The 11,388-nt window shown below is 42.1% G+C and overlaps 1 pseudogene; it reads right to left on the bottom strand.

The window, feature by feature from the left end:
• Positions 1-4,678: 4,678 nt before the first annotated feature.
• Positions 4,679-10,179, bottom strand: LOC111828108 (annotated as a pseudogene).
• Positions 10,180-11,388: the final 1,209 nt, after the last annotated feature.

Raw genomic sequence — 11,388 nt, 5'->3', positions numbered from 1 at the left:
CAGCAATACAACTTTTAAATTGAACACATGCTTTACAGTAACAAAGGCTAAAGAGTGGTACGTGTACCGGATTGATTTTCAATTTCTTTTCAGGAAAAACTAAGAAAGCTTGGCTCAAAAGAAGGGCAATCACACATAGAGCATTCTGCCTATTTCTCAATGCTCAGTGCTGGGTTTGGTTCCTTATTTTTCTTTTTCTTTGAATCTTAGTACATATTTTGGACTACAGCCTTACTAGTACTGCCCCTTAGGCCTAGCAGTAAGTCTTGGCTAATCTCCAAGTGAATTCTATATCTGTGATATAATAGTAGAAAAAACAAAAGTAGTTTGTCATCGCAAGCACTGGGAAAGTATGCCATACCACTCTATTATAATCCTCTTTCTTCTGTATTTCTCCCCACTCCATGATGTTTCCGGGCAGTTAGAATACCCAAGACTAAGTTTTCACTGCCAATGGAGCTCCCTCCCTCAGGTCTAGAGAAAATAACATGGAACAGACAGATTATTTCGTCTGTCTTTGCATGATGGTTTTATCCGTTTAAAGAGCCAATGAAACTGCAGGTTTACACTTCAATCTTGTGGAAGATAGCATTTTTTTTTGTAGCCACGTCACATTTCATCTAAATTTGAATATGTGAAACATAAGAATCCAGAGTTAGATTTTCTGGCTTATTTCTATAGCAACTGGAGTACAGAACTATATATGGGGGAAACCACTCGATAAATATATGCCAGCAGCACCTCCCCGCCTCATAAAGATGCTGGAACGTTTGAGCCGCTTCTGAGGGGTGGATGAGAATGACGAGCACAAGAAGGCAAGAGTGACGAGTAGGTTGCTGCTGATATCCAAGCTGCCTGCATCCTCTGTAAGTGATGGGGGTGTGAGCTGATGTCAGCTGCTGATTGCTATGGGAAATTTAAGGAGGATCCCAGTAAACCCGCCAGAAAGAAAACATTTCTGAAACACACTGAAATGTATAACTGAAAGCATCATTGCTATTGAAAATTAGAGGATGGGGAACTGTGACCCAAATTTGGTAACATCATTCAATTAAAAAATATGCTGAAGCACAGATGACAAGGATAGGATTAATAGCACTGCTAAAGTGTCCATTCACAATCTAGAGAAGGGCTAGGTTGTGGTATCGGTTGAGCCTGGACAAAGGAGCATGGAAAGAGAAATTTAAAAAAAACTGCAAAAAATCAGAATTTCATATCTAATGGTACTGCTGGCAGCCTTGCCTCCTCCCCTCTTCTCTCTGAGTCAATCATGGTGTGAAAACAGGGACCTAAGGGGCTCGAGCACAGCACGGCAGATGAAGTGCAGAATGGGGGCGGAGAAGGAACTGGGGAACAGTTTGTACCAGTCAAATATGCATTTGGAACCATGGGCTCTTTAAAACTCAAACCAACAGCAATCAGTCCTTAAGGGGACTGGCAGAACGGAAGGGCCCAGAACTGTCTGAGTCCTAGCTTTGGGGCAGGGGTCATTACTGAAGTTTTCTCAACTTCAGGTGCTCAGCAGGCCCTGGGGCTGTGGGGCCTAGGTTGCTGACCATACTCATCCCCTGGAGCTGCTGTAAGAAATTAACACAAACTGGGTGGCTTCAAACAACAGAAGTTGATTCTCTCTCAGTTTTGGAGGCAGGAAGTCCAAAATCTAGATGACAGCAGGCCAGGGTCCTGCCAAAGGTTCGGGGGTTGGGCGGGGGGGGGGTGGGGGGGGAATGGGAGGGGAGGTCCTTCCTGCCTGGCCCAGCTTCTGGGGGCTCCAGGCATTTTTTAGCTTGTGGCTGCTTTGCTCTAATCTCTGTCTCTGTCTTCACATGTCTTTCTCCTTCGTATCCCTGGCTTCTCCCTTTCTTATAAGGACACTTAGGGTTCAATTTAGGGCCCGCTCAGTTAATCCGGATGATCCCATCTTAAGATCATTTACTTCATCACATCTGCAGAGATCCTTTATCCAAATAAGGTCACATGCACAGCTACTAGGGGTTAGGACTTGGACATGTCTTTTGGGAGTCACTATTCAACCCATTGTGCAAGTCCCAAGACTTGTCACTCATTCACAACTTACTGTGAATTAGCCTAACCAGGTAACAAATGTGTGTGAAGAATAATGAGAGAGTTGCTGCACTGAGAACTGAGGGGGAGCTGTTTTGGAGCCCCAGATATTTTTCAGGAGGGAAGATGAGGGTGGGGTACCACCGGTGATGCATCGGGGATCCTGGTAGAGGCTGGGTCACCCTGTCCTGGCATTGAGAGAGGGATGCAGGGGAGAAAGGGGGAATGGGAAGTTCAAGACAAACATCACTTTCCTTATGTTCATTCCCAGAGCCCCGGAGCTTGCTGCTATGTGTGGCACAGAAAATCACTTCAGTCAGTGCTGCTTCGGCACGCTTATGTCACCTGGATCTTAGGTCTGACCTGTTACATAAGCCTGAAGTGAATACACTGTCTCCCTAAGGAACTAGTGTACATTTGAGTCGCGTAGCCAGCCCCTGCGGCAGGTGGCAATGTATGTTCTCACTGTGAGAAATCCAGGGTGGACCTGGAGTCTGGAGCCTGGAAGAGGATGCTCTCTGTTAGCCTCCCTGTGTCTAATCCTGCCGGGTCTGCACTTACACACACCACTTGTTAAACCAGCAAGGCATGGCCTCGTTAGGGGCCTGATCTTGGCAAAGCCCATCAGTGGGGCTGTGGGTGATCTCTGGGGGCATTATTTATTGACTTTAACAATTTTGCCTATTCCTACCACTCCTGGAATAACTTTGAAGTCTAAAGGGCATCTTAAGAAGAAGGATCTGGACTCTAAAGCTCTTCCTTGCTAATATCTGTTGCATACATTCCTTTATTCTTAGTAATAGCTAATAGGCAGTTACAGGGTAAGCACTCTTCTAAGTGGTTATAGTGCATTGTTTCTTTCATTCTCATGAGACTCTTGCAAGTTAGGAATATTCTTGTCTCTGCTCTTAAGGTTCAGAAACTAAGGACCAGAGAATTTAAGAAACTTGCCCAAAGTCACACAGCTACTAGGTAGAGGATCCAGAAATCAAATCCAGGTGTCTCAACTACAAAGCCCTTCCTATAAATCAGAGCTGCCCGGGGATGGGGAGGGGTGGTACTGGGGCAAGCAGTTTGCACAGTAGAAGGAACTGGGGAGGGAGCCAACAAAAAAGAAGCTTCTTACGAGGAACAAGGACTCAAAGACCTAATGAGTGAGCCCAGAGTATTTTCAGACCTCGTGGCGGATACGGTCCTGCCCTGCTCAGCACCGGGCCTCCGTGTCCTCGGCTGGTGGCACACAGCCGTTCTCAAGCACGGACGGGACGGAATGGGGCCTCTGCAAGAAGGTGCCGGAAGAAGGAATGGTCGAGTTTCAGGTCAGCCCTTACTAAAACTTCTGGTTGGAAATCAGGGAAGCCTGGAAAAAACAACAAAACACAACAGGACAGCTGGTTGTTCTCAGGAAGGCCTCCTTTAAGAAGTGGGACTCCTTGTCCTTATTTAACAGAGTGCAAACCCGATCTTCGGGTGTCTTGTGTCTCCACCTCGTTACAAGTATTCCAAATTTTTAAATGCAGGCCTGGCCTCTCCCCAATGATGCGGAGCTTAGAGCAGCACAGCTGGCTCCCAGGAATTCAAAGGCGGTGTGCATGCTAGTTGATAGAGACCCTTTCACCATTTTAACAAGAGGCAGTGAATAATTCTGAACCTGAGACCACTAGCTGTTTTAAATGCCCAGTGATAATTGAATACAGCTGTTTGACCCTTTCTAAATGATTTCTATTTCAGAGTTAGAAAACACCAGAGAGACTTTTGTTGTTCCAGTTCAAAAAAAAAAAAAAAGACGTTATTCTTGGGAACTCTGGTTCTAGAAAAATAATTGTGCACGTGTTGGAGGAGGAAAACCATGCAGACCTTTTTGACATGTAATATATAAACACCAGTTCCAGGCCCTGCCCATCAACTCCTAAAGGAAAAATATGATTTAAAATGTCTATTTTTCAAGTGACTCCCATGAATTATTTTGAAGAGGGCCATATTTTTTGTTCATCGAAAAATAATTTTTTTCACATGTTCACTTCAGGAAAGTTTAAAATAATGGAAACTTTCTCCTAGAAAGAAAGTGCTCCAGTTACTGTTGGTGCATAACAAACGACCTCAAAATAGAGCAGCTTAAAACAACCACCATTTCTAATATGCTCCTGGATTCTACGAGTCAGGAGTTTGGATAAAGCACAAACGGGATGCGTTGATTCTGATCCAGGATAGCTGAGACCTCAGCTAGGAAGGCTTGCTTAAAAGCTATGGGTGATTCAAATACCGGGGCTACAGTCCTATGGGTGCTGCTTCACACCCATAGCTGGCACCAGGGTTAAGCTGTAGTATTGCTGACCTGAGCACCTATGTGTGGCCGTTCCGTGTGGTTTGGCTTCCTTATAGCATGGCGGTCTCAGCTCCAAGTGCAAGTGTTCCACAAACAATGCAGGAGCTGAATCACCTGTTATGACCCAAGCATCACTTGGATAAAGCACAAAAGAGATGCACTGATTCTGCTCCACCACACTCCATTGGCTAAAGCAGTCAAAAACTCACCCAGATTCCAGGGGAGCGGGACACACCACCTATTTGTAGAGAAGTGACAGGTCACTCTGCAGAAGAGCATGGGAGATCGGAGTTATTGTTGCAGTTGTCTTTGGAAAAATACAATCTGCCATAAAAATACAAAGTACCGAAGTGGTTCAAGAAGAACATTATCCAAGACAGGAGTTGACAACGGGAGGGAAAAACTTAATTGGAATAAGTTCCTTGAAGGGATATGTACATATTTTATCCAGGATACAGTTATCAACGGTAGGAATAATGATAGTAACTAAATCTTATCATGTTCACTATGTGCCAGACACTGTTCCAAGTGTCCGTATTAATTCAGTTCATCCTCAGTGGAAACCGTGTTGCAAAGAGGTTAAGTAACAAGCCTGAAGTTACACAGCTGGAAATCAATAAAACAGGCTTTGAGCCCTGGTAATTCAACTCCATTTGCTGTGTGCTTAACCATTCCACAATATTGTCTCTCCAATCCAATGGGAGAAATAGGTAAAGTATAATGAAAAGCAAACTATAAATTGACATTTGTTATTTCTGGGCCATGCTAGGGAGTGGGAACTGGTCTTTCTTTTCTTTCTTTCTTTCTTTCTTTCTTTCTTTCTTTCTTTCTTTCTTTCTTTCTTTCCTTTGAATTTAAATATGTTTTCATTGATTTTAGTGATCGAGGAAGGGGGAGATAAATAGAAACATCAGTGAGAGAGAAATATTGATCAGCTTGGGATCAAACCCACAACCCAGGCATGTGCCCTGACTGAGAATTGAACCAGCGACCTCCTGGTGCATGGGTTGATGCTCAACCAACTGAGCCACACCAGCCAGGCAAGACTGATCTTTCTTGATTGCCTACCACATGCCAGGTATTATGCTCCACATGTTATAATAACCCTATGAGGTAGGTACTATTACAGCCATCTTACAGAAGAGAGAATTTAGGTTCAGAATTGTTAAGTAACTTGCCCAAAGTCACAGAGTTGACAAATGATGGCCCTGGGATTCAAAATCAGATTTGCCGATATATTTATTCAACTTACCTGCTTGTCTCATCTTTCCATAGCTACAGTCTACCTTCTCTCGAGGGGTTTTGTGTCAGGGTCCATTCAAAATCATTCACTCTGGAGTCTTTTGCTTCTTCTTTTAAATGGTGTTCATTTTAATGTTCATAAGGTTTAAAACTACAAAGAACATGATCTCCATCAATAGAGTTGCTAAATAAAATATATGTCCATACAGTGAAATAATGTTCAGTATTAAAGTACAACTATAATACCATCATGGAAGGTACTGAGCGACTTGCACAATACATATGCACAAATAGAATGCTATGTATGTGTTTCCAAAACACCCACAAAATAATACCACATACAGTTAGTTCTGCTATCGTGCTTGTTTTAAAAACAACTTGTTATGGCACAACTGATCATTAGGAAACTATCTGAGCATAACACAGATTTCATGATTGCTTAAGGACAATTTCACCCACAAGAAACCAGGTGAAAACAGCAATCCAGCCACATGGGAATCCACAAATCACACACACAGACACATCTCAAACCCACAAGTCACCTCAATCCGTTGTGTGTGTTGGCAGCCACAAATTTCTGTTCCACTTCAGACAAGCCTCCTTGGCCCAGGTCTGCAAGCCAACATCAAGGCTTTTTCAAGGTAAAAGCCATTTTCATTCTAGAAATTACATATTTCTTAACAATTTACTATGTGCCTAAAACTGTGCTACAACTTCTATTAAGTTGCTAGACTTTTTAAATTTCACATCACTGGCAAGGGTTTCAAGTGTGATGCCCCGCTTCATTCCACTTGTCAGAATTCCTGTGGTTTTTGCTCTGAGACTTTAGCACAGTGACTTTTTTTAGGAACACACATTGCATTACAGCAGAACTAACTATACAATAGGTACAAATGAAAGTAACTTATTTCATTAAAATTGTTCACACCACAGTTAGTTTAGTTTCATGTAATCAAGCAAAGCAAGAGAACATATAATATTGTTCTGCAAGGAAAACTGGACTAAGGCTTAGGAGTCCTCATCCTATCTTTGACATAAACCTGCTATTGCTAGTAAATTTGGATGAGTTGACCTTGCTGAATTTCCCACTATGAAAAATGGGATAACAATTTTCCATTAACCAAATACAGCTCTGTCGATAAATGAGATAATTGGCTTTCGAATCACTGTACAAAATATGTGCGGCATTCAAATGAAGTCTGGTCGCGTTACTGAAATGAGTAATTGAGTCCCATGCTTCTTAAATCTGAGCCTGACAGTAGAGTAGCCTTCCTTACTTCACAGTATGCCCTCGCGTCCCCTGTCCTATATCCAACGGTAAAGGAAGCTCAGGACAGGATGCAACACTAAGCGGAGAAGGTGATGCACCAGGGACCTCATGTACAGGTCTCCCGTTTTCAGGTAGTGTGGACGGCGGAGGCTAGCTCACCTCCTTTCCTTTGTTGGCAGTGGTCCACCAGGGCTGCAAGAGTCTTCAGTCTTATCTTGGGATCAGATGTCCAAACCAGGAGGCACTGGAGTTGGGCTACTCTCAAGATCCAAATCCACACCCTGATCATCCTCGGACTGTAGCTGGGAAGGTAAAACAGAGTAATCGGTTATATTCTTTGAGTTCCTGAGGCAAAGCAGCACAAAAGCTCTGACCTACAAGTCCAAATGAACAGTTTAGACTCCTCTGGCCTGTGTATTTTCTGATTTTATTGTGTAACTATCCCAACTCAGCCAGTCTATTATGTCCCTCAGAGATGTATTTAGGGTTGCCTTTCCCTCCACTTTGTAACTATTTTCAGTGTTGCTCATCTTGATGATTTTGCCATCTGTGCCCTGGAATACGTACAAAATGTCTCTGACAAGGGCTGCCTCAATAATTTCTACATGTCTCCTTGACCTTGTCACATTGTGAAAAACAGTGGTGGGGATGCCTTTTGAGGAAGCGATTTGTAGAGAAGGCTGGCTTGCAGTTAAAGTCCATGCAAGACATGACCCACAACTGCTGTGGAAAATAGTCTCCTACTCCCAGGGCTTTGGTGAGACTGTGGGCTTGAACTGCTGGTGCAGCTGCTTCCCATGGGGCCAGAGAGCCCTGCGCTGACACGGGGCTGCGATCTTGGTGGTTCAAAGGGAGAGTCTGAGGCCTGGCATAGGAGCAGGGAGGTGAGTGGGCATCTCTCGGTGATGCAAGAGCAAATAACATGGTGTAGCTAGAAACCTTGTTTGGCTGCTTGCATGGATCTTCACTAAGGCTCAGCAAGAGGTAGAGATGACTATTTATTTTTCAAAACTCTTTGTGAATGAAGTTTCTATGGAGTTCTGCAAACAATGCTGTATCTGCTTCTTTGTCGAGTGAGTTCTGTCTTTATTTTTTTTTTAGTTACTAGAATTTCATCTCTTTCAACAGTTAAGGCAAAGTTGCTGCCAATAACTTGCGCGCCATCCTGGAACTGCTGGGCTACATCAGCTCCGCTCTTGCCCAGAATCCGGCAACACAGGTTCTGCAGCAGAACGTTCTGTGATTTCTGGTTGGGAGCCCTCGTGGAGCAGCAGACCCCAGCCCGCCTTCCCCCGCTGAGTCCTGCGGTGCCCCAATGCTTGTGCCCGGCCCACACCCCTTGGGCTCCAGGCATCTCCAAAAGGCCCCGCTGGAGTCTTTTGCTTCTTGATAGCATGACATTTGGCAGAACGTAGCTGAATAAATCTGAACAGCTAAAATCCCCCTGGTTGATTATGGAGCTTTTGGGACTAATGTTGCAACATTTGTGTTTTCTTTGTAAATTCCTGCTGGACATGACCCATGACTTTTATCTTAGGTAATGAGCCTGGATTCTGGAAGGATTTTTTCCTTTCTCTCTAAGAATATGACTTATTGAATACCTGACATTTTCAAGAATTTATCCTTTGCCCTACCAGACCATTAAGTGAGCAGTAACTGCTCTGAAAATGTCTGTGTTTTGCTTGATCTTCAGCTATAATTTGATAGGCACTCAACCATAACATTATGATTATGAAGCACTTAGGGAGGACAAGATGCTCTCTAAGTACTTTCTTATTTTGTGCTTTCCCCTCTAAGTCTCCAATGCCAACTGTGCTGGGGCCTTAACTGATTCTAAGAGGGTTTCTTGAGCTGTCAAGGAAGAAAGAGGCAATTTGATTTAGAAATCCAAAGATATTTGTGTGTTCTTCTGTATTCCGTCGATGTGACGGACAGCTTCAGCTCTTGGCCAGACTGCTCTCTCTGACTTGCTTCCTGTGCTGACAGCTGATGTGTTACTCATGAGCTGTGGATTCAGAAAGTTATACGGTTTGCCCCTTTCTTCAACAGCAAAAATGGCACCAAATATATCATTGCTTAAAGACTGACACTGTGTTTCCAGGGTTAGGACTTAGTGGACTTTATCCATAAAGCAAGTTGAGGGTTTTAAATTATCAATGCTCTTATCAAATTATAATGACATTATTTGGGACCACATCTGTTCCTAACAGGATCAAATTTAAACTAATGACAGGAGATCAAGAAGTCACAATGGTCTTAGACGGTTACAGAATCTATCAACACAACATTCAGGCATCAATACAAACAGGGATCTAATGAGTAAATGGTATTTCTTATCAGGATATAACATTTGGATATGTGTGTTTTTTTGTTTGTTTGTTTGCTTTCTAGTCCAAAAAGCTGTTTTCATCTTAGAGTATGTTTAGTACCCAACACTAGTTCATTTTTAATAGATGTTCATGGACTTGTTTGGAATTATCTCAGAAGCTTGCTCAGGGGGCTTTGTTTAAAGCAAGAAAGGGCTGAGTTTTTTATATGTGGCCCAAACCTCCCAAATTCCCAGCCCAGTGCTCTCCATTTGACTCATCCTTAGCATTCAGTGGTCTAAGGTGCATTACATAGTAACTGATTTATTCATGGTCCCACTGGAAACTTTATAATCTCCTAAGGGCTCCAGATCCGTTCACAAGGACTTAGCACATACAGTGGATGCTCAGTATAATTTGCTGAACAATTGCAATGACTGAATCATCCATCTTATTAGGAAAAGTGTTTCTATTAAGTTCCATCTCAGCCACAGAAGTTGCTCATCAAATCCCATTCTGGATGAAACTGCTGTTCTTTGCAAATATTTAAGATATGCATGCTTTGGTGTTTGCCTTCAATTTTCTTCAGGGGGCACTGGCAGGAGTGGAGGCCATCCCCTTCTGTCTCCCGAGGCATCCTAAATTCAGTCTTCACCCAGATTAAAAATATGCACATAAAAACAGAATCATCTTAATCTCATTACAGGAAAAAAACCCCACATACACATACTCAAGCGAGTTGAAATAAAGAGGAATTTATTGTAAAAGTCTGAAGAAATCCTATGATTAATGACACAGCTGGGGACCTCTGGGAACTCGTCTTCAGGCAGATCATTTCTCTTGATCTTTCTCAGAATGTTCTCTTTACTTCTCCTTGCAGGTTGGCTCCATCTTTCCTGGGGAAACCAGCTTCTTCCACAAGCCTTTTAGGGTCTGCTTCCCTGTAATTTCAGCTGCTTTTAACTTTGCATTTAGCTACATTTTTAATTTGGCTATAAAGCCAATTCTATTACCAGTTAATTATATACAATCTATGGGCTCTGGAGCCTAACATGTGGATTGATCCAGTCTCTATGTTTCAATTTCCCAAATTTCTAGGAGAATATGAATGACCTAACTTGACTCACATGCCCTCTATTGGTCCAATTACCAAGGGGATGAGTCCTACCTCTGCAGGGATATTAGCAGGAAACGTTCTCCAAAAAGGGGCTGTGGGCAAGATGAAATGATGGATGTATCCAGAACAAGAAATTTCAAAAATTATCATGGAAATCTGTCTTTGGAAGGAGATGCTCTTGATTACATTGTGGTAAGAACATTTTAAATTAAAATGATGAAAATTCATTCTCATTCTTTGTAACTAATGCTACTTCACCTTTTATTGCTAAAATATATCTTCATCTCTGAATTTGTATTTCTCTTCCACAAATTATTATCTTTAGAGGATACTTTTTTTGAACCTTGGCCTTGTAGGTCCTTCCTAAGTTAGAAACCAAATAAGGATAAGTCCTTCAAACATTTCTTGTTGCTTCTGGCAGTTTCATTTGTAATGATCATTTGGGCTAAATTAAAATAAGGTTGGAGATAGTGGAACTCAAACTCCAGGGAAAAAAATTGAAAAAGCTGGGGATACTTTTGAAGCTTAAGAAGATGAAAGAGATTGTAAGTAGTATTGAATTTTTCTTTGATAATGTACTCATTTAAAAATCTGCTTTCTTTCAAAACAGTACATGATTTTATTGAAGATTTAACTTTGGAAAATATGGATAATCTTACATCTTAAAGATTAAAATAAAGGCTGACTAGAAATGATTGTAAATTTGAACATGAAACTTAAATTTGAACATTAAACTTTTAAAAATTGTGTCACTTTAATTTAATTGTGGAGATTTATAATGTTAATACCATGTTACCAGGAGCTTGTTTCAATTCAGCCTCAAATATCCCATCTACATTAAACATGTTTATCGTATCTACCAGCCCATAGTAGCTTGTGTGTGTGTGTGTGTGAGAGAGAGAGAGAGAGAGAGAGAGAGAGAGAGAGAGAGAGAGAGAAACAAGAGAGATGATCCAGCCCAAGATTGACTTGTAACCCCTGATGTTCAAAAGATGTATATTCCCTCTTTCAGAAATGTGAAGTAAGAAATGCCAAGAGAAGGAACTCAGGAAGTATTTGGAGC

The sequence above is a fragment of the Myotis lucifugus genome, unplaced genomic scaffold (genome assembly GCF_000147115.1).
Source record: "Myotis lucifugus unplaced genomic scaffold, Myoluc2.0 scaffold_284, whole genome shotgun sequence".
NCBI classification, from domain to species: domain Eukaryota; kingdom Metazoa; phylum Chordata; class Mammalia; order Chiroptera; family Vespertilionidae; genus Myotis; species Myotis lucifugus.
The sequence above is the reverse complement of the archived record's forward strand: the minus strand, read 5'-3'. Positions and strand labels throughout refer to the sequence as shown.